The following is a 23140-nucleotide window of genomic DNA, read 5'->3' on the forward strand; positions in this document are numbered from 1 at the left end:
ATGGAAGATATAGAATGGAGGGAAATAGGTGGTGAAACCGTGAAAAATGTCCATATTACAAAGGATGAAGTGCCGGATGTCTTGAAACGCATAAAAGTGGATAAATCCCCAGGACCTGATCAGGTGGACACCAGAACTCTGTGGGAGGCTCGGGAAGTGATTGCTGGGCCTCTTACTGAGATATTTGCATCATCGATAGTCATAGGTGAGATGCCAGCAGACTGGAGGTTGGCTAATATGGTGCCACTGTTTACGAAGGGTGGTAAGGACAAGCCAGGGAACTATACACCAGTGAGCCTGACGTCGGTGGTGAGCAAGTTATTGAAGGGAATCCTGAGGAACAAGGTGTACATGTATTTGGAAAGGTAAGGACTGCTTAGGGATAATCAACATGGCTTAGTGCCTGGGAAATCATGTCTCACAAACTTGATAAACATTTTTGAAGGAACAACAAAGAGGATTGATGAGGACAGAGCGGTAGATGCCATCTATATGGACTTCAGTAAGACATTTTTTTTTAGATTACATTAGATTAGATTAGATTACATTACATTACAGTGTGGAAACAGGCCCTTCGGCCCAACAAGTCCACACCGACCCGCCAAAGCGAAACCCACCCATACCCCTACATTTACCCCTTACCTAACACTACGGGCAATTTAGCATGGACAATTCACCTGACCCTGCACATCTTTTGGACTGTGGGAGGAAACCGGAGCACCCGGAGGAAACCCACGCAGACACGGGGAGAACGTGCAAACTCCACACAGTCAGTCGCCTGAGGCGGGAAATGAACCCGGGTCTCTGGCGCTGTGAGGCAGCAGTGCTAACCACTGTGCCGCCGTGCCGCCCACAAAGGTTCCCCATGGGAGACTAGTGATCAAGGTTAGATCTCATGGAATACAGGGAACACTAGCCATTTGGATACAGAACTGACTCAAAGGAAGAAGACAGGGTGGTGGTGGAGGATTGTTTTCAGACTGGAGGCCTGTGACCAGTGGTGTGCCACAAGGATCGGTGCTGGGTCCACTACTTTTGATCATTTATATAAATGATTTGGATGTTAGTGTAAGAGGTATAGTTAGTAAGTTTGCAGATGACATCAAAATTGGAGGTGTAGTGGACAGCAAAGAAGGTTACCTCAGATTACAAGGGGATCTTGATCAGATGGGCCAATGGGCAGAGAAGTGGCAGATAGAGTTTAATTTAGATAAATGTGAGGTGTTGCATTTTGGGAAAGCAAACCTTAGCAGGACTTATACACTTTATGGTAAGGTCCTAGGGAGTGTTGCTGAACAAAGAGACCTTGGAGTGCAAGTTCATAGCTCCTTGAAAGTGGGGTTGCAGGTAGATAGGATAGTGAAGAAGGTGTTTGGTATGCTTTCCTTTATTGGTCAGAGTATTGAGTACATGAGTTTGGGAGGTCATCTTGCGGCTATACAGGTTAGGTCACTTGGTTAGGCCACTGTTGGAATATTGTGTGCAATTCTGGTCTCCTTCCTATCGGAAAGATGCTGTGAAACTTGAAAGAGTTCAGAAAAGATTTACAAGGATGTTGCCAGGGTTGGAGAATTTGAGCTATAGGGAGAGGTTGAATAGGCTAATGCTGTTTTCCCTGAAGCTTTGAAGGCTGAGGGGTGACCTTATAGAGATTTATAAAATCATGAGGGCCATGGATAGAGTAAATAGACAAGGTCCTTTCCCTGGGGTCATGGAGTCCAGAACTAAAGGGCATAGGTTTAGGGTGAGGGGGGAAAGATATACACGAGAACTGAGGGGCAACATTTTCATGCAGAGGGTGGTATGTGTACGGAATGATCTGCCAGAGGAAGTGGTGGAGGCTAGTACAATTGCAACATTAAAAAGGCATCTGGATAGGTATATGAATATGAAGGGTTTGGAAGGATATGGGACAGGTGCTGGCAGGTGGGAATAGATTGGGTTGGGATATTTGGTCAGCATGGACGGGTTGGACCGAAAGGTCTGTTTCCATGCTGTACATCTCTATGACTCTAAGTGTGATGCTGGAAAAGCACAGCCAGTCAGGCAGCATCCGGAGAACAGGAGAACTGATGTCTTGGGCATATGCTCTTCATTCATTCCCAATGAAGAGCTTATGCCCAAAACATCGACTCTTCTGTTCCTTGGATGCCGACTGACCTGCTGTGCTTCTCCATCACCACACCTTTTTTGATAAAAAAATTAGTGATACACACATTTCTTGACTTAAAGACTTCTTATAGCATGGCACATGCTTTAACATCCATTGATAATAAATTGCTGTGAAAAATATTTTGCCAGAGGATAGTGTCCCTTTGAGATTTTAAAAAAATAAATTCAATATCATTTGTGTAGATAAGTTTCTGTGTTGGCTGCAGTAAATCATAGCAGAGAAAGAAAGCTCACTGAGTGGGGAGACAGGGTTACAAACCAGTTTAAACTTAGATTAATGCAAGTCCAAAGATGTAACTAAATACACATTCTTAAAAATAAATAGAATTTTTGTTCTCTGTGCTGAAAGATGAAGTCGTCATGGCAGGGCAGGATATGTAAAAGCACAGATGAAATGTGGAAATGATAGAGTACCATAGGAATTGATAAAAGTAGAGCATATTCTGACAATCTGTGTTATGAGTGTCATTCTTAGGTTTACATTTAAATTGAGGTAACTGACATATTTTTTACTTATATTGGTTAGGGCAAAATTCGCATCAGTAGTACCTATTGTTGTGCCATCGTTTTAGGCTCAACATATTGCTTGACCTGTACATGCACACTTCTGTTGAGAATCTTGCTATACATCATCTTGGTAAAAGGACAAACAAGTGGTTCTATTATTCACATATGAAGGAGATATTAGGCAATTTCCAGAAAGAAGTAAGAGGCCTGATGATCGCTTCTGGTCCCTGCTCCATCTTCAATTTGCATGGAAGGAGCCAATGCCATGCAGTGCTGATTGTCTCTGGGAAAACCCATGTTAAATTTTAAAATGGTAAAAACTTAAAATTATTATTATCCTTGCCATGTTATTGTCTCTCAGGTTATCCCGAGATCTCATTCTCAACTCTAACCTTCGTCCCAATCTCCTCCAGACCTTGAACCTGACTTTTTTCACCCCTTGCCAGTAGCATTCGGATTCTACAGAAATGATTGCAAGGCCTGCCATTTTCCCATCTGATCTTCCACCAAACATTATTCCTAGAATTTATCCATTTATCCTCCAGATTCCACAATCTAGTCCATTAATCTGTGCATGCTAATACTGCGGTGACATGTAATTTGGGAACTTTCCAGAGCTCTCATTTGCAGGAAAGTTGACCCAAAATATTCCTAGGCTGAAACATTTCTAATATTGCTCAACAAATACAATTCGAAGAAAGGAAAACAGTGATTCATTCGCATATTGATCAATCTCCTGTATCTCACATCATAAACCATATTAATGTGCAACTTGAAAACTGGGATTACTGAATACAACTTTGTTCAAGTTGCCTCAGTGAAAACGAACCCAAAACCACTGGATTGGGGGCCAGGATTTGCTGAGTCATTGCCAATTGTCAAGGTTTCAAATGAATTCAACTCAAGACCTGCCATTTCATCAGAATGAGCTCATGATTCATACAGAATGGATAGTTATACTACTTTGAAAAAACTCTGAAACCACAGCTTAGCACAACCACATGATATCTGGCATTGTCACTATTACCGACTTAAGATGCTTTGCTTTAAGATCAAACATAATGTTATTGCATGATATTAAATTACAATCTACTTGTACGAACTCAAGGAACAAAAGGATAATTGAACCATGTCCTGTGGAAAAACAATGAAAAAATAATTATAGGATGGAAACATTCTGGTCAACTGCTGATCTCCCTTTGCTCTTGCTTAATCCTACCATTGCCAATCTCTCTGTACTTTTCTTCAGCTCACATCATACATAGGTACCTGACAAATTGGCCCAAGTGTTTCTGATGTGTTGAGGAGGATGAGGCTCAGAACAGCTGAAGAACCTGCTAAGATATGTTGATGCTAATGGTAGGAATCATTAACATCTTAGAGCTCCATTTCTCACCTGGCAGCTGACGAACTAGACATTTGCTCAGAGAACAAGAGCTACCAGCAGAGGTTAGCGTGGAGGGACATTTTGGTCAGCATGGACCAGTTTGGGCCAAGGGGCCTGTCTCCATGCTGTACGACTCTATGACTCTATGACTCAGTAATAGTAGGAACTCCTGTGACAAAAATTCAGAATTAAGAGGTGGGCATACTTGGCAATCAGAAAGTAGAGGAGAATGAAAGCTTGCTGAAAATGTGTTGCTTGAACAGCGCAGCAGGTCAGGCAGCATCCAGGGAACAGGAGAATCGACGTTTCGGGCATAAGCCCTTCTTCAGGAATGAAGGCTTCCTTTGTTGGCTTGAAGGGATTACCTCTGGCATCTTCAGACACACAAAAGGGGGCTGAAAGACACACTCCCCGAGATCCGTCAGTTCCCATTACCATTCTAATGTTGAGTTACCTGGGGTCGGTTAATATTTAACAAGATTCCCATTTGTACTGTAGGAACCTGTTTTAAAAATCTTGAGTATCTCCACAGGAAATTGGTCACCTTGAAGCTTGACCCTTCAAAATGGTGGAATAACCATGTGAGGTAATTTGGGTGTTTCCCCTTTTAATGGTTCATTTTAGACCCTCAGACCGTCTCCCATCCATTCTAGGGAAATCGTAGATATTTTTTAAATCAACCTCTAGACCAGGTAGGACTTAAACCGTGGCCTTCTCTTTTAGAGCTAGCTCTCTCTATGGAGTTCATATTGAAGCCATTCCTCTCAGTCTAATAGGGTAAATTAAGCAAGGAGTATCAGCACTTCTCCAGTTAGCTATAACTTGTTAAAGTTTGTAACATAATTAATTGTGTAGCCTAGAGACATCCATTTTGCACACCACCATTCATTTATTCCTTACCTAATGCAGTGTTCATAATCCCTGATAAACAGCAATTGAGCAATTTCAAGTTAATGAAACAAAACAATAATAAAAATGAGATTGTTTAATTTGTAGTTTATGGGTTTCCTCTCTGCTGTGTTTCTTAGCTTAAAGACAGATTATTTAAAGAGTAACAAACTTTTAAGAAAGTAACAAACAGCTGCATGCTTGAAAATTGGGTTTTTGACTGGCTAGATGAAAAACATGATAGAAATAAGCAAGTTTTGAGAGGATTTGTAGCTCAGGTTGAGGTTTTGGATGCAGGTTTGTTCGCTGAGCTGAAAGGTTCATTTCCAGGTGTCTCGTTACCTTGCTAGGTAACATCTTCAGTGGGCCTCATGCGAAGCAATGCTGAAAATTCCTGCTTTCTATTTGTGTTTGGGTTTCTTTGGGTTGGTGTTGTCATTTCCTGTGGTGATGTTATTTCCTGTGGTGAAGTCACTTCCGGTTCCTTTTCTCAGGCGGTGGTAGATGGGGTCTAACCTGATGTGTTTTGTTGATTCCGGTTGGAAAGCCATGCTTCTAAGAATTCTCGTGCATGTCTTTGTTTGGCTTGTCCTAGGATGGATGTATTGTCCCAGTTGAAGTGGTGTAAACATGAACAGGATACATGAATACCAACTAGCCACAAAAAGACATGATCGTCTCTCACTAGTATCCTCACATACAGATGAGGAAGGACACCACTTCAACTGGGACAATATATCCATCCTAGAACAAGCCAAACAAAGACACATAATATTGATCTTGGTAATGTTGATCTTGCTTTGTGCACCTCCTGTGCTGTGTAACCTGCTCTGTCTAAGCACCTTGGGATCTGTATGTCCTTGTTTGCTATGATGTGCTTGTACTGCTCACAAAACAAAGCTTTTCACTGTACTTAGATACATATGACGACAATAAATCAAATCAAATTAAATCAAAGCAGCTGCCTCAGACCAAAGGAATTCTTGCCCTAAACCTTTCAGTCTGTAATCACTTTCGGTCTCTTCTCCTCTAAAATTACTCTTATAGCTCCTTGACTAAAATTCTGATCACCCATCCTTGTACCTTCTTGTGCAGCTCAGTGCAAGACTTTTTAAGAATAACTGAGCTATGAAGAATTTTGGGATATTTAACTGTGTTACATATGCTATATTAATACATATTCCTGTTGTAAAAGAAGTATTTAATGTGATTAGCATTCGGTATCTTCTGGAGACATTAAATGGTTCCTTTGATTGCTTAACCCTGCTCTCCCAGTTTAGTGTGTGTTCAATGGCTTGTTTTGGTGTATAGGTTTATCAGTAAACTCTGAGCATTATCTGGCAATAGAAAAAGTACCCAGAGAAACAGGAAAAGGAATGCACTCCTTTTTTCTGAGGACAATGATGAAGAGTAACAAATAGTTCTGTGTTGCAAAATTAGCAAAACATAGAGAGAAGAAAAGGGTTTGGCTTTATAAAATGCCTTTTTACATCTTCTAACCATCTCAAGGTACTATTGAAATATAATATCTGCTCTTCTAGCAATGCAGCTGATTTGTGCACAGCAAGTCCTCACTAGCAATACGTTAGAATAGTACTAAATGGTACTTCTGAAGTGGTTTAGAACAGTTTCCTTTTGTGGACAGCATGCAGAGTTGGAATTTGGAAGCAGTAAGAGCATTTTGGGGGATGCAGATAGCTTCTTTATCTAGACCGCTAGCATGAGGTTCAAAATAATCCTGGCAAAATGCGTCCTGATCCCTGTTTGGCTGATGTCAACATGGTTGAAACTTTATTGCTGGAACAGCACAGCAGGTCAGGCAGCATCCAGAGAACAGGAGATTCAACGTTTCGGGCACAGGCCCTTCTTCAGGAATGAGCAGAGAGTGTTCAGCAGGAGAAGATAAAAGGTAGGGAGGAGGGACTTGGAGGAGGGGAGTTGGAAATGTGATAGGTGGAAAGAGGACAAGGTGAGGGTGATAGGTCGGAGTAGGAGGGAGGCGGAGAGGACAAGAAGAAGACTGCAGGTCAGGAAGGCGACGTGGTCGACGGTGCCCTCCACCGCATCTCCTCCACTTCCCGCAGTTACAAGTGGAGTTCCGCAGGGATCAGTTCTGGGTCCTCTGCTGTTTGTAATTTTTATTAATGACTTGGATGAGGGGATTGAAAGATGGGTCAGCAAGTTTGCAGGAGAAAGTGAGGTCTGCAGCTGCTGGAGATCAAAGTTGAAACTTTATTGCTGGAACAGCACAGCAGGTCAGGCAGCATCCAGGGAACAGGAGATTCGACGTTTCGGGCACAGGCCCTTCTTCAGGGATGAGCAGAGTGTTCCAACACTCTCTGCTCATTCCTGAAGGAGGGCCTGTGCCCGAAACGTCGAATCTCCTGTTCCCTGGATGCTGCCTGACCTGCTGTGCTGTTCCAGCAATAAAGTTTCAACTTTGATCTCCAGCATCTGCAGATCTCACTTTCTCCTCGAAGATTTCAACCTACTGCGAATCCTCTTACAAGGATGCCTTCCTTGAAGAAGCTCTCTGCCTCTCTCTACAAAGATTTCAGTGAGTCCCTCTCTCACTGCACACCTTCCACCTATCACATTTCCAACGCCCCTCCTCCAAGTCCCTCCTCCCTACCTTTTATCTTCTCCTGCTGAACACTCTCTGCTCATTCCTGAAGAAGGGCCTGTGCCCGAAACGTCGAATCTCCTGTTCCCTGGATGCTGCCTGACCTGCTGTGCTGTTCCAGCAATAAAGTTTCAACTTTGATCTCCAGCATCTGCAGACCTCACTTTCTCCTCGATGATGTCAACATGGGAACTGTGTGGAGTAAACACATGGCACAGGCTGTGATTTGTTGACCCTCGAATCATCAACAATACCCTGAAGAAGGAAAAATAGAAATTAAGATCAAAATTTCACAGATGCAATCAGGACAAAGCCTGCTCCCTTTTCTCTTCACATGGTACAGAAATGCATGGAAGAAAGGCACTATTACAATAATTATGGGCGACATCAAAATGCAGGTGGGCTGGAAAGATCAGGTTGGTAGCGAATCCCAAGACAAGGAATTCATTGAATGTCCGCAAGACTTTTTTTGGAGCAGCTTGTTGTAGAAGCCACTAGGGAATAGGCAACTCTGGACTTGGTGATGGATAATGAGACAGACTTGATTAGGGAGCTTAAAGTGAAGGAACTCTTCATGGACATTGACCATAATATGGTAGAATTCACCCTACAGTTTGCGAGGGAGAAGTTGGAATCAGATGTAACAGTTTTAAAATTGGGTAAAGCTAACTACAAAGACATGAGGGAGGAACTAGTGAGAGTTGATTGGAAGTGCATGATAAAATATGGATGAGATAGCAAGGCCTCATCAAGGGGAGGTCATACCTGATAAGTCATTAGAATCCTTTGAGTAGGTAACAAGGAAGTTAGACAAAGCAGAACTAGTGGATCTGCTTATTGTCTTAAATGCACCTGAAGGAGGTACACTCTCCAAGGGACAGCAAGGGGAAACCTGTAGCTGTGATCAAAAAGATGTGGTTTGTCAAGGTTGCTGGAATCAGTAATAGAATATAGAGCCTGGATCCCATGCAGCAAATGATTTAGTGATCCAACCATGTCAGGAAAGTTGAACATAGTTGCAGGTTCACCCAAATTCTAAACAGCACCTCCTGCCTCACCTCTCTCTATACCTGCAGTACCTTGTCAAGGCTACTCCATTGCATCATTTCTCATATCAATTTATATTTCAGCAGATTCCCTTGCCCCATACCCCCTCTGCCACATTTCACATGCTATCTGATTGCATGCATCAGATTGCTCAGTTCTTGCCACATCCTTAAATGTATGTCCGAAGCACTCCTGAAACATTTAAGACCATAAGACACAGGAGTGGAAGTAAAGCCATTCTGTCCATCAAGTCCACTCCGCCATTTAATCATAGCTGATGGGCGTTTCAATTCCACTTACCCACATTCTCCCTGTAGCCCTTAATTCCTTGCGAGATCAAGAATTTATCAATCTCTGCCTTGAAGACACCCAACGTCCCGGCCTCCACTACGCTCCGTGGCAATGAATTCCACAGGCCCACCATTCTCTGGCTGAAGGAATGTCTCCTCATTTCTGTTCTAAATTGCCCTCCTCTAATTTTAAGGCTGTGCCCACAGGTCCGAGTCTCCGCGCCTAACGGAAACAACTTCCCAGCGTCCACCCTTTCTAAGTTATGCATTATCGTCTGAGTTTCTATTAGATCTCCCCTCAACCTTCTAAACTCTAATGAATACAATCCCAGGATCCTAAGACGATCATCATATGTTAGGCCTACCGTTCCAGGTATCCTCTGTGTGAATCTCCGCTGGACACGCTCCAGTGCCAGTATGTCCTTTCTGAGTGTGGGGCCCAAAATTGGACACAGAATTCTAAATGGGGCCTAACTAGAGCTTTATAAAGTCTCAGAAGCACTTCGCTGCTTTTATATTCCAATCCTCTTGTAAATGACAACATTATATTTACTTTCTTAATCACAGACTCAACTTGCAAATCAATCTTTAGAGAATCCTGGACTAGCACTCCCAGATCCCTTTGTAGTTTGGGTTTATGAATTTTCTCACTGTTTAAAAAATAGTCCATGCCTGTATTCCTTTTTCCAAACGTTGCACTTGCTCAAGTTGAATTTCATCAGCCATTTCCTGAACCATTCTCCTAAACTGTCTCAATCTTTCTGCAGCCTCCCCATCTCCTCAGTACGACCTGCCTGTCCGCCTAACTTCATATCATTGGCGAACTTCGCCAGAATGACCCCAGCCCCTTCACCCAGATCATTAATATATAAAGTGAACAGCTGGGGCCCCAACACCGAACCCTGCGGGACACCACTTGTCACCAGCTGCAATTCCGATAAAAAACCTTTTATCCCAACTCTCTGCCTTCTGTCAGACAGCCAATCCCCAATTCATGCCAGTAGCTCACCTCAAACACCATGGGCCCTCACCTTACTCAGCAGCCTGCCGTGAGGCTCCTTATCAAAGGCCTTTTGGAAGCCTAGATAGATAACATGCACTGGGTTTCCTTGGTCTAACCTACTTGTTACCTCTTCAAAGAATTCTAACAGGTTTGTCAGGCACAATTTCCCCTTACTAAATTCATGCTGACTTATTCTACCGACCCTACATTTCCAAGAGTTTAGAAATCTAATCCTTAATGATGGATGATCATCCTAATGGATTCCATAATTTTACCTACAACCGAGGTAAGGCTAATCGGTCTATAATTTTCGATCTTTTGTCTTGTTCCTTTCTTGAATAAGGGGGTTACTACAATCATCTGGGACTTTCCCAGACTCCAGCGATTTTTGAAAGATCACAGTCAGCGCCTCTGCTATTTTCTCAACCACCCTCCCTAAAAACTCTAAGATGTAGCCCATTGGGGTCAGGAGATTTATCGATTATTAGACCTTTTAGCTTTTCTAGCACTTTTTCTTTTGTAATGGCTACCATATTTATCTCTGCTCCCTGACTCTCCTTAATTGTTGGGATATTACTCATGTCTTCCACTGTGAAGACTCACACAAAGTATTTATTAAGTTCTTCAGCTATATGATCCTGTCCTTCCTTGTTTCTCTCTTTATTATCCTTTGTTTGTTTTTGTCGTTTTCCCAACCTTCTGCTTTCCCAGTGCTCTTGGCCACTTTATAGGCTCTCTCTTTTTCTTTGATACATTTCCTAACCCCTCCCTGGATAATCTTTCTTTTCTTTGGGATGAACCTCTGTACTGTGTCCGCAATTAAACTCAGAAACTCTTGCCATTGCTGCTTTACTGTCTTCCTCACTAGGCTCTGCTTCCAGTCAATTGTTATCACTTCCTCTCTGATGCTCCGGTATGTACCTTTATTTAACTGTAGCACAATTACATCCGATTTTGCCTTCTCTCTTTCAAACTGCAGACTGAGCTCTACCATATTATGATCACTGTCCCCTAAGTGTTCACTTACTTTAAGATCTTTTATAAAGTCTGGCTCATTACATAGATCTAAGTCCAGAATTGCCTCGTAGTCGCCCTCATTTAATGCATTCATCCATCGAATGCATGTAAGACAATAAGCAGAGCCACTGGTTCTGCTTTGTCTAACTTCCTTGTTACTTACTCAAAGAATTCTAATGACTTATCAAGTATGACCTCCCTTGACAAAGCCTTGCTGTCTCATCTGATCTTTCCAGTCCACCTGCATATTGAAGTCCCCCATACTTATAGTAATAGTGCCTTTCTTCCATGTCTTTTCTATCTTGGAGAAAGTGAGGACTGCAGATGCTGGAGATCAGAGTCGAAAAGTGTGGCACTGAAAAAGCACAGCAGGTCAGGCAACATCTGAGGAGCAGGAGAATCAACGTTTCGGGCATAAGCCCTTCATCAGGAATGTTTGGGGGGCTTGGGGTGGACAAAGGGAGCTGAGAGATAAATAGGAGGGTGGGGGTGTGGCTTGGGGGGAAGGTAGCTGGAAAGGCAATAGGTAACTTCAGGGCAGAGGAGATGACCTTGGGTGCAGTGAGAGAGATTCTGCCTCACATCCTGACTACTGCTAGGAGGCATATACATAATTCCATGACGGTTTTTATTTCCTTTGTGGTTTCTTAACTCGGATTTTCTGCCTTCCAACACAATAACACATCTTACCAGTGATTTAATTTCATTTCTTACTAACAAAGCAGACCCACCCACCTCTGCCCATCTGCCTGACCTTTCAGTAGGATGTGTATCCTTGAATATTTAGATCCCAGCCCTGATCCCCGTGCAGTCACGTCCCAGTGATTAAACACAGCATCACACTTGCTAATTTCAATTTGCACTACAAGCTTATTTACCTTCTTTTATAGACAGTGCATTTAAGTACAACACTCTCACTTCTACATTGATTGACTGTTTCCTGCTCATAGCTGTCCCCTTATCTGCAGTGCCTGGAGTTAGATACCTGACCCTTTCCATACTCCCTGTCTTATTATGTGTTCTAGAAGTTTTAATAACCTCTGCTGAGCTCCCCACCCATTTATGTTTTTCCAGTTTTCCATGCAACTGAACCCCATTCCCTGCGCTATTTAGTTTAAAGCCCTATCTACAGCCCTAGTTATGTGATGTACCAGGACTGTGGTCCTAACATGATTCAGGTGAAGCCCATCCCATCAGAACAGCACTCTCCTTCCCCAGTACTGGTGCCAAGGTTTCCTGAATTCAAGCTTGTTTCTCCCATACCAATCTTTCAGCCACATGTTTAACTCTTTAATCTTGTTTACCCTGTGCCATTTAGATTGTGGGTCAGGAAATAATCTGGAGATTATTACCTTTTTGATTGTGCTTTTAATTTATCCCCTAGCTGCTCATATTCCCTCAGAAGAACATCTTTCCTCTTTCTCTCTATATTGTTGGTACCGAAGTGGAGCTCAGCAACTGGATCATTCCCCTCCCACTCCAAGTTCTTCTGCAGCCCAGATTGATATCCTGAGCCTGGGCACCAGGCAGGCAACACAGTCTTCAGGACTCAATCCCAGCCATAGAGAATGATGTCTATTCCCCGATTATATTATCTCCAATTACAACTACATTTCTCTTTTCTCCCTCCTCTAACTGCCTCACTGTAGACACAGCCTCCTGCCCCTGCCCACTGATCAAATTTGAGGAGCTAAAGAGTGTGACTGCCTCATGAAACACAGCAACCAGGTAACTCTCCCCTCCTTAATGGGTTACGACTCAAAGCTCCGATTCCAGCTCGTAAACTCTGAGCTAGAATTCCACACACTTGCTACAGATATAGTAATTATAAGACACAATAGGGACCAACAGCTCCCACATCATATATGGCTTTGCCTGGCTCTGCAACTCTATTTTATTCACTGAGTTCTTAGTTTGTTTTTTATGAAATTTCCTACTCATCTTTTAGTTTGTAACCTGTACATATTTCTCTGATTTATCTTCAATCTGAAAGTAACCTATAATAGATAGTCAAATTAGTAGCTATTACCAAGCAATAATGTAAGTTTCCTGTAATGTCACTCTTTGATTGTGCTGGGCCCCCATGTCGACCTTCTCTTTATTCTGTTGAAAAAAAATCTCCTAAAATATTAGGCAAGAGAGCAGTAAAAATCACCTCTTCCCCTCTGGACCAAATTCCTCTGTTGCCTCCAAAGTCCCTAAATAATATATCCACTCAGGCTGACTTCCTCCTTCCTGACTGAGCAAAGCTTGCTGGTTGTCACATTTTCAATAGGCTCCCTCTTAAATAATGCTATAATGACTGGTCACCACACAATCAGAAGGATGTGATTGTACATGAAGGCGTGCAGAAGAGATTCACCAGGATATTACCTGGGATGAAAAGTCTCAGTTGTGTGGAGAGACTGGATAGGGTTTGTTTTCCTTGGAGTAGAGGAGGCTGAGGGGGATCAGATTATGAGAGACATAGACAGGGTAGATCGTGAGAATCTTTTCCCCATGGCAAACGTGCCTCAGACTAGCGGGTGCAAGTTTCAGTTAAGGAGTAAGTGGCTTAGAGGAGATTTGTGGAAGCATTTCTTCACCCAAAGGGTGCCTATGAAGGTGGTGGAGGCTTGACCCTTATTAACCTTCCAATTAGAATACAGAACTTTTAAAATAGAAAAGGAAAGGAAGATTTATGAGTTCTATTCCCACGCTGCCTCCAAAATCCCTGAACGATGTACTAACCCAGGTTGTGTGTCACCCAAGATGTGATCCCTCCTTCCTGACCTTGCAAAGCTTACTGTTGTGTGTATGAGAGACACATTCGCCTGTCCAGGATGGGAGGGTTCATACTTTCCTTTGACTAATCTATTCCATGTCAGATTGTTTTAATTAGAATGACCACTTTTGCTGTTTGAATTTATTGTCTATGTCAAGCTTAACCCTGCAAAATTTAGCCGAGTCCAAGTATTTAGCAAAGTCACTATTTTCAGCCTCAACAATTTATCTTCGCATCATCAATAATAGGTTCACCTCTGCGATAATGCGAAACTGTTTCCATTACTTGTACCAGCTTGACTTTTCACCCCTCTCTTAGAACCTCGTTTTAGATTCTCCATCAGCTTTTCTGCTTAGTAATCCAAAACCCAATTATTCCAAACATATTCTTGCCATGAGAAAGGTTTTGATAAATGAAAATCCATTGGAGACTCAAGCAAACTTATGTTGACACTAGTATAATCAGAAGTGTGAGGAAAGGAGCACAGGGAGTGAAGGAAGACATTACAAGTTCATGGAAAGAGGTAAAGGTCAGAGGAAGAGGGTTGTCATTCAAAGGGCGTCATGATGACTTTCAAGCATACTAGTGTCAGAAACTAAACCGTTCTACTGATTAATGTACTGTGTCATCGCATGTCTGTGCTTGTCCTTGATGCTATTAACAGCACAGTTTGGAATCCAAAACGGTTTCTGACGGGGCCTTCATATTACCATTCACATATTGGCACTATAAATTCAGTGTGTATTCTTATATCAGAGCTACAAATCCAACTGGGTTTCTCAAAATAGCGTGCAAAAATGTTGTTCACTCAACAGCAACTCAGGTGTTATGTTCCCTCCCGTCAATATCAAAGGGCCCATCTTTACAGGCCTGCCACACCTACCAAAAGAAACCAGGCTGCACTAACCCTGTTCTAGTGCAGACACAGAGCTATGCCGTGGTCTGCAGGCTAACTTACTGACAACTTGCGACAACTGATGTAACTTTTTCCATAAACGTGAAGGTCAGAATAGCATTAGGCTTCCCTGTTACCAGATCCTGTCAGATTACCAAACTCAGTCAGATAGACCGTTCTGAAGTTTGTACCTGAATAAATCGGGCAACCTAAAAGGAGCATGTTCACCAGAGTATATATTACTTCCACCTTCTCAATGGAAAGAAGGTGACAAATGCAGAAGAATGCAGAATGTTTGCCACCTGACAGAGGACAGAGCAGCAGAGATGAAGTTCGTGCCTATTTGAGCTGTAATGCCAACCGAAATACATGTATGAAAAGGAAAAGGTACCAATGGAAGAAGTGCCTCTACATGAATGTATCGGTAGTTTCAGACAATAGAAATGGGACCTCATGATTTTGTGAAAATCGCAAAATGTTTTTATTCCATATTAATCTTAGATGCCTCCAGTATTTGAAAATCCGAACAAAGTGATTGCTTGTTGGAGGCTTAGGCCCCTGAACTCAATCAGAGTTCTTTATTGAGCTTGTACAATGGAGCTCTGCTATCACCTGCTGTTGAACACATGGGTGTAGAGGTTGGTGTGCCAACAATTCCACGCAAACATGTGACTTGCTGGTACATGATAATGGGCTGCCTTTGTGAAATTTTTCTGGAGCTGCAGCTTGGGGATGTTTGCTACCCACGCAGAAGCAGTGTGTAGTTAATTAAGTTCATTAAGATGACAATGGAGGTGTATTTTGCGACAGGCATGCAGTTTTTGGCATGTGGGCACACTGTTGTGGATTGCACATGTCTTCACGGAGAGACGACCAAGCTGCAACTCATTTCAGGGCATGAATTTATTTGTTGGCTGTAATTCATAAAGAGGGTCTATGTCCTTGCAGCCATTCCATGGCTGCTTTCTGTGATGCTTGCTCTGCCTCAATTACTGCCATTTCCCTCCCATTGAAGGCACTGCTGTCAATCCTACTGCTAGATTGGCATTGCCCACAGTACGAAGGTAGATGGAAACCCTACCTTGACTACAATCACACTAACTGGATGTCTCAATACTCAAAAACTGAAAGTTGGTCATTAATTTTGGAAATGAGAAGATTATGACATGATTTGATAGCTGCACTCAATTACGTGAGGGTTCTGGATGGCGTAGGTGGCAAATAATTATTAGCACACAACAGGAATGACGTAGGTGCAGTGTACGTAGGTCCAAACTCTCTGTGTGAGAACCATTTCCTGTAATGGGTATATCTTTACCACCAACTAAATTTGTTTTTCTTTAACTAAGCCATGCATATTGGAGTCTTCACACCATGCTGCAAATTTCAAACTGCTGTTTTTAATGCCTTCTCAGTATCGTAACTATTTACTGAGGGCATTTCAAACAAACATATTGGATAGGGATGAACGAGAAGGTTGAAATTGATGGTGTACAACTGCATTGAAAATATACTGTTAGCTCTATAACCGACTCGTTCATTGACATTCTAAAGCATGGTTGTCTATTCTGGAGTCCAGGGCTGTGTCAAATATTTTCCCTGAGTGGAAGAAACAACTGTGGTGTTGGGTTACCGTTGGGTAGTGCAGCCCTCCCAGGGCATTACTGGCACTGAAGCTGTGGATGCAAGAGATAATGTGCTGTCTCTGCAACAGCTGGAGCCACATCCAACAATAGTTGTCAGTACTTATTTGCTTCCTGGCACTTCATCAATTCTTTGAACGGTCGTACTAGAAATGGAAAATGCAAAGGATTAGGAAGCCCCTTACTTGACCCTCTGGCCTTTCCCATCGAAATATTAGCTGAGTTATCTTTCAAAAGCATTGTTATGATATTCCATGTATTTTTAAATGTTGGTTTTTAAATACTTGACCGGAAATGAAATCCATTACAAAGACTAAGCAATAACAACTTTTGTATTTAAATAATGTCTTTACAGAGGGAGAAAATGTTTCAAAGGACTACACAGGAGCATAATCAAGCAAAAATTGACACTCATCCAAAGAAGGGGATAAAATGTGGTGCCAACCAGCTTGTTCAAAGAGGCATTTTTAATCCTTATTAAAAAAAAGGACAGAGAGGTACAAGGGCAAAGAGGTGTATGGAAGTATCTTCAGAGATAATGGCTTAGATGTCTTAGATCATGACTGCCAACAGTCATGAGTAATGGAGTGGGGATGGATAATAGCTCAGAGTTGGAGGAACATTGGGTTGTTGTAGGCCTGGTGGAGATTACAATTATAAGGGTGGGTGACACCATGAAGGGCTATGAACACAGATTTTTTTTATGTTTGAGATGTTCTATGCACTTGAAGCCAATGAGACAGTGAGCAAGGGAGCAGAACTTGCTGCTGGTTAGGATAAAGGTAACAGAACTTTGGATGAGTTCAAGTTTTACAGAGTATGAAAGGGTCTGTTGTCAGCCATAAGGGTGTCTGGAACGAACAAAAGCATGAATGGGGATTGTAACAGAAGATGGCCTGAGGCAGAAGTAGAGATTGCTGATGTGATGGCAATAGAAATAAGAAGACACAGTGATGGCAGGATAGAATATTAGATCAGCATCATTCAGGATGTTAATATAGCAAACACTCTGATTCAGCTTGAGGTGATTGTCAGGGTTGGGAATGGAATTACTGATGATAAATCAGAGCTGGGTGAGAGCAAAAGACAATAACTTGGACTTCTCAATGCTTATTGAAGGAAACTGTAGCTTATTAAAGATTAGATATAAATATGTTGACTGAGAAAGCAGCCTGCTTGATTCGCAAGCTATCCACTGCCTTCAACATTCAGTCTCTTCACCACTGCAACAACTTGCCAGCCTCCCTCAATAGTACCTTCTGAAATCTCTGCTAGCTAGAAGGACAAGAACAGCAGATACATGGGAACACCACGACTTGCAAGCTCTCCATCACTGTTCCTTCACTGCCATTGGTTTAAAATCTTGAAACTCCCTTCCTAACAGCACTGGACATGTAATTCTCCCCAAAGACTGCAGTGGTTGAAGAAGGCACCTCATGCCCACATTCTGCAGGATTGGACAATAATTGCTGCTTGAGCAAGCAACACTCCCATCCATGGAACAAATTGATGAAAAAGCAACGTCGAGGTAGTGGAGGGATGAAGAAGCAATGGAGGTGAGGTCGGCTTTTGTCACTATACATGCAAAGCCTTATAGGATGTCTTTTGATCTTCCTGAAGGGTAGCATGCAATTGGGAAATAAGAGAAATTGAATGATAGAAACATAGAAAGTAGGAACAGGAAACGTCCATTTAGCCCCTTAAGCCTGCTGATCATCTAACTCAATAACCTGTCCACAGTGCACCCCCCCCCCCCCCCCCCCTCCTTATCGTTTAGTTCCTTGGCGGATTTCACATGAAATAGTGAAGGGAGTGGAGGAGTAATCACAGAAAATTTCTAACTGCAATCAGATAAATAAGAATGCTACCTGTTGAGAGTAGCCTCACCCAGCTGGTCAATGGAACAAATGAGTTGGAGAATCATTTAGAAGTCTATGGAGAGGTCAAGAAAAATGGAGGAGGAACAATGTATTATTCTCACAGTCAGTCCATTAGCATCATGGCTAGGCTCGGATTATTTTCCTTTTTAAAGTTAGAGATTTGTTTCCAAGACTATGCTTGAACTTGATCCAATCACTGGTCAATATTGACAGCAGTTATGGAGGTGTCAGGTACCTGAGCCCATTCTGATCATCCCATTAAAGGAAGTGACATGGAAATGTTATGAATTGTAGTAGTTCATTTTGTTCTGATCAGTTTATAAGCAAAGATTCCATGTTCGTTACAATTCCAGAAGGGTTACTATCAATAGTGGGGCCGAATGAACAAGCTCCCCTACTTTAATCAACGTCTCCTCACCTCATTGATCGCAACAAGATTAACTTAAAAAGGGATCCCTTCCCTCAAGAATACCTTTCCCAGTTCCAATGTGAAATGGTGAAACTGATATGATTGCTGGAAAGTTTTTGATTTCTTTTTGATTTAGAGGGAGCCAAGGAGACGCAATGCCCTAGCGGTCTTATCCAGCGATGCTGTAGTCCTCTGACGCCCAGGTTTGAATCCCACCACAGCAAATGGTGGAATTTGAATTTGATAAATATCTGGAACTAAGAGTTGAAAGATAACTGAGAACCATTGATTGTGAGGAAAAACCTATCTGGTTCATTAATGTCCTTTAGGGAAGGAAACTACCATCCTTGTCTGGTTTACATGTGACTCCAGACTCACAGCAAAATGTTGACTCTTAGCTGCCCTCGAGGCAACTAAAGTTGGGTGATAAATGCTGGCCTAGTCATTCATCCCATGACTAAAAAAAAATTAAAATTAGGTTTTATTGTTATATGTACCCAAGTATAGGGATACAAGAGAACTGTGCAAAGTGTACAAAGTCACCATTCTTAATGCCAACTTAGGTACAAAATTACCTTGGTACAAAATCTTAAGTACAAAGTAGAAAAAAGAAATAAAGTTCATACAATCCCTACAGAGTGGAAACAGGCCATTTGTCCCAACAAGTCCACACCAACCGTCCAAAGAATAACTCACCCAGACCCATTCCCCTACCTTATTACTCTACATTTACCCTGACTAATGCACCAAACCTACACACCCCTATGGGCAATTTAGCACAGTCAATTCACCTAACATACACATACTTGGACTTTGGAAGGAAACCTGAGCATGCATAGGTAGCACACACAAACATGGGGAGGATGTGCAAACTCCACACATACAGTCACCCAAAGCTGGAATCAAACCTAGGTCCCTCACGCTGTGGAGGCAGCAGTGCTAACCATTGCGCCATCATGCTGCCCATGCCATTCAATATTACAGTCCTTCTTAAGTGCTTCGTCATGCTGGTCTTGCCATCTCCACAAGCACTCAATCTCCCTGCATTGGATCCATCTTGCCTGTACTCGAGGTCACTGCAGATACTATGAGATCGCGGGCTGTTTGCTCACACCGTCGCCTCGGGCTCCCTGCTCACACAGGTTTCCTCAGATCAAGGAAAGAATGAGTTAATTGTTTTATAGGAAAATAAAGAAACATAATACACTTACACAGTTTAGAAATGTGAAGTGAGGAAACACATAATTGTAAGAAAAAAAAGAAGGATCAATCTTTGTCTTGTCCATGAGGAATAGGCAGTGGAATGTTAATGCTGTTAAGTTGGGTGACTTCGGTACTAGGGGACAGTGAGATTTGCAGATGCTGGAGATCAGAGTTGAGAGTGTGTTGCTGGAAAAGAACAGCAGGTCAGGCAGCATCCGAGGAGCAGGAAAATCACTGTTTCCGGCCCAAAATGTTGATTTTCCTGCTCCTCGGATGCTGCCAAACCTGCTGCGCTTTTCCAGCAACACACTCTTGTCTCCGGTACTGCTAACTTTGGCAGTTGAACAGTCTGGAGACCCTTAGTTCTGCTCATTAATTGAAACAAGATTCTCTGTTTCCTTTTTTACTATAAATTTGATGGCTTGCGACTTCCTTCCAGCAATCAGTGAAAGAGAGAGAGAGGGAGAGAAAGCCTTTTACTTTTACATGGAAGGATGGGGTGTTTAGGAGTTGGTGTACAACTGTGACCTTCACAGAAAATATCAAATCCATTCAACTAGAACACCAGATCAGCAAAAATGAGGCCTGGAGTTGTTTTTTAAACCTTTCTCTTGTGGATGTTTAAAAGAGGAGTAAGTCAACCATATCTTTCAACCAGAACTGTTTTATGTTACCTCACATTATTTCCATAATCTGGCATAAGACTCATGGGAGAAAGTTTCTGCTGAGCTAGTAATTGGTCTCCATTATCTCTGCAATAATGTGAGATTACAGTTCAATTTCTGTATTGCATCTCTCCCTTTGAAATTTCTCTGCCCTTGACATAAGACATTCCACGGTCTCTCTCTGGACAGAGTATAATCAACATGGACATTTTCCAGAAATTTTCTGAATGACATGCTCATAATTCAGATTCTTAGCCTTCTTTGGCACACACTTCATTTTTCAATTTTTTATTAACAAAAAGTTACTTAAAGGTTCAATCAGTTTACAGAAATTCAGGGCTATGATCCATTGCCATGACAACTTAGAGTGAGAGAAAGTTGTCCTCTAGTAATTAAATCTTGTCAAACATTCAGAAGGATACTCAGATTGAAATGAGCAAATTCTAGCTTCTCTAGTGAGTTTAACTGTCTCTACTGTGCAAGAACAGGATCCTCACACCATCCAATACTTTTGCCTACATTTTCCAGAAACTAAGAGAGCCACTGTGCATCTCAAACAGAAACTGTCCTTGCCAGAAGTTGCTGAGAGAACTGCCCATAAAATATGATGAATTATGGTGATCTTGCCATTACTGCTAAACCTTAACTCAATAAGAAAAACAGAATTCTATTAGTATGTTACTTTTGTGCTCTAGAGGGAACAAGCTTTAAAATTACTTCATGGATTAGATATCATGACCATGATTTTAAATTGTGCAACTGACATGATTGTTGAAAGTTTTTGGCTTCTCTTAAGAGACTTAGTGGTCAAGTTGTTGTGTTTCATAAAAATCTCTAACTATGATTCATAACCATCGGTGACTAATTGAAATTGTGAACTTTCTCATGCATGACCTCTGCTTCAACACCTGCATCCACATCATTCAATTCTAGGTTCATTTTGAATGTATATTCCACAGTCAAGATGATTTATCCCATTGGGGTCTTGCAGGTGGTGGTATTCCTATCTATCTGCTGCCCTTGTCCTTCCAGATGGAACTTGTCATGGGTTTGAATGATGCTAAGGATCTTTGATGAATTTCTGTGGTATATCTTGTGGATTGTACGCTACTACAAGTGAGGATATACGCTGGAATGACTGAATGTTTGTGGATGTGATGTCAATCAAGTGGGCGGCTTTGTCCTGGATGGTGTCAAGCTTTTTGAATGTTGTATGAGCTGCACTCATCCAGGCAAGTGGGGAGTATTCCATCACACTCCTGTCTTGTTCTTTATCAATAGTGGACAGATTTTGGGGAGTAAGGTGGTGAATTACTTGCTGCAGCATTCCCTGCCTCTGGCTTGTTGTTGCAGCCTTTGTATTTATATGGGAAGTCCATTTCAGTGGAGTTGACTATTTTAAGATCAGTCAAGAACACTGTAGAAGACTAGACTGGCTAAATGACCTACTCTTACTCCCATATCTTATCATCTTATGATCTTATGGATATCTAGTATTCCAAGATAAAGTATGTTCAGGTGATATTGGGAATGCGAAAAATGGAGGAGGGACAGCAATTTTGATTAAGGATCTTATTCAGTGTTTGAAAGAAGGAACATCCTTGAGGAATCAAAGATAACATTCTCAGTTGGAATTGAGGAACAACAAAGGATCTATTCATCTAATAATGATTTTACAGGCCATCAAATAGAGTCAGGAGATAAAGGGACAATTTTACAAATAAATCACTGGGACCTGTAAGGATTGTGGAGGAATGATTGGGAGACTTGAATAGGGAAGTGATTGTGTTAAGGCAGAGAAAAAGAGAAATCTCTGAAGTGTGTTCAAGCTATTTTCTCCAACAGTGTGTTTCCCATCCAGTGCAAGATATAGGTCTGGAGAATTAAATAGACTGATTTGAAAAATATCACTGTTGTAGAAAGGCTCAGATTTTCCGTCAGCCAAGCTGACTGAGGAGAGATTTAAAATGGTTGGCAGGGTTCAATCTGAGATTCTTGCCTTCATGCTTTTCTTGATACAGATACCATTTGGTTTCAATATGAATATTTGGCTGAGCTCCAAGAATGGTTAATCCACTTATATCTCAGCAAGTAGTATTTATACATTTGCAGAAGAGATGGGCAGTTTCATTTGATTATCTCTATTATCTTATAATAACCTGCAATTGTTTAAAGGGTTTTTACACTGTCCGAGTTTATTTACGCTACCTAGGGAAATCTGAAATGCATAAAAGCTTCTGATATGGATTCTATGACTATCCGTGGTTCCATACTAACTTGTCTTTCAAGATGTTTTCATATGCTCTACTTCTGCAAATTTCAAAGACTTATCTTATTTGCCAATGTCTCATTAATTCCATATATAGTAGATATAGGGAGAATGAGTACAGAAAATGCATGGCACACATAGAAACATATTGGGATAGGATGGGGCATGGAAGGGCCATCAGCGAGTATGGAATAGTAGAGGAGATATGGGTGAATGAGGAAGCATAGGAGATATGAGTTAGCAGAGGGGCTCCTCAAACATTCCATATGTAGTCCAATGACTCCTTAGTGTCCCCATGCACTTGCGTGCTGCAAGCAGGCTGCTTTGTCTTGGATGATATCAAGCGTTTTTACTATTGTTGGAGCTACCCCTATCCAGGCAAATGGGGAGTATTCCATCACACTCCTGACTTGTGTCTTGTAGATGATGGGCAAGTTTTGAGGAGTCAGGATTTGAGTTACTTGGTACAATAATCCTA

The 23140-nt window shown here is 41.9% G+C and overlaps 1 long non-coding RNA gene across 2 annotated transcripts in view; it reads right to left on the reverse strand.

Annotated features, from left to right (window-relative positions):
- LOC122552762 overlaps window positions 1-23140 on the reverse strand; it is a 45287-nt gene that overhangs the window by 12084 nt on the left and 10063 nt on the right. Inside the window, exon 3 of one of the 2 annotated variants that reach the window (XR_006312483.1) lies at window positions 19433-19672. The exons of the other annotated variant lie outside the window; for it this stretch is intronic. This is a non-coding gene — a long non-coding RNA (uncharacterized LOC122552762). Of the gene's footprint in view, window positions 1-19432; window positions 19673-23140 lie in introns of those variants that run through there. 2 annotated transcript variants of the gene reach the window in all.

The sequence above is a fragment of the Chiloscyllium plagiosum genome, chromosome 9 (assembly GCF_004010195.1).
Source record: "Chiloscyllium plagiosum isolate BGI_BamShark_2017 chromosome 9, ASM401019v2, whole genome shotgun sequence".
Classification (NCBI taxonomy): Eukaryota; Metazoa; Chordata; class Chondrichthyes; order Orectolobiformes; family Hemiscylliidae; genus Chiloscyllium; species Chiloscyllium plagiosum.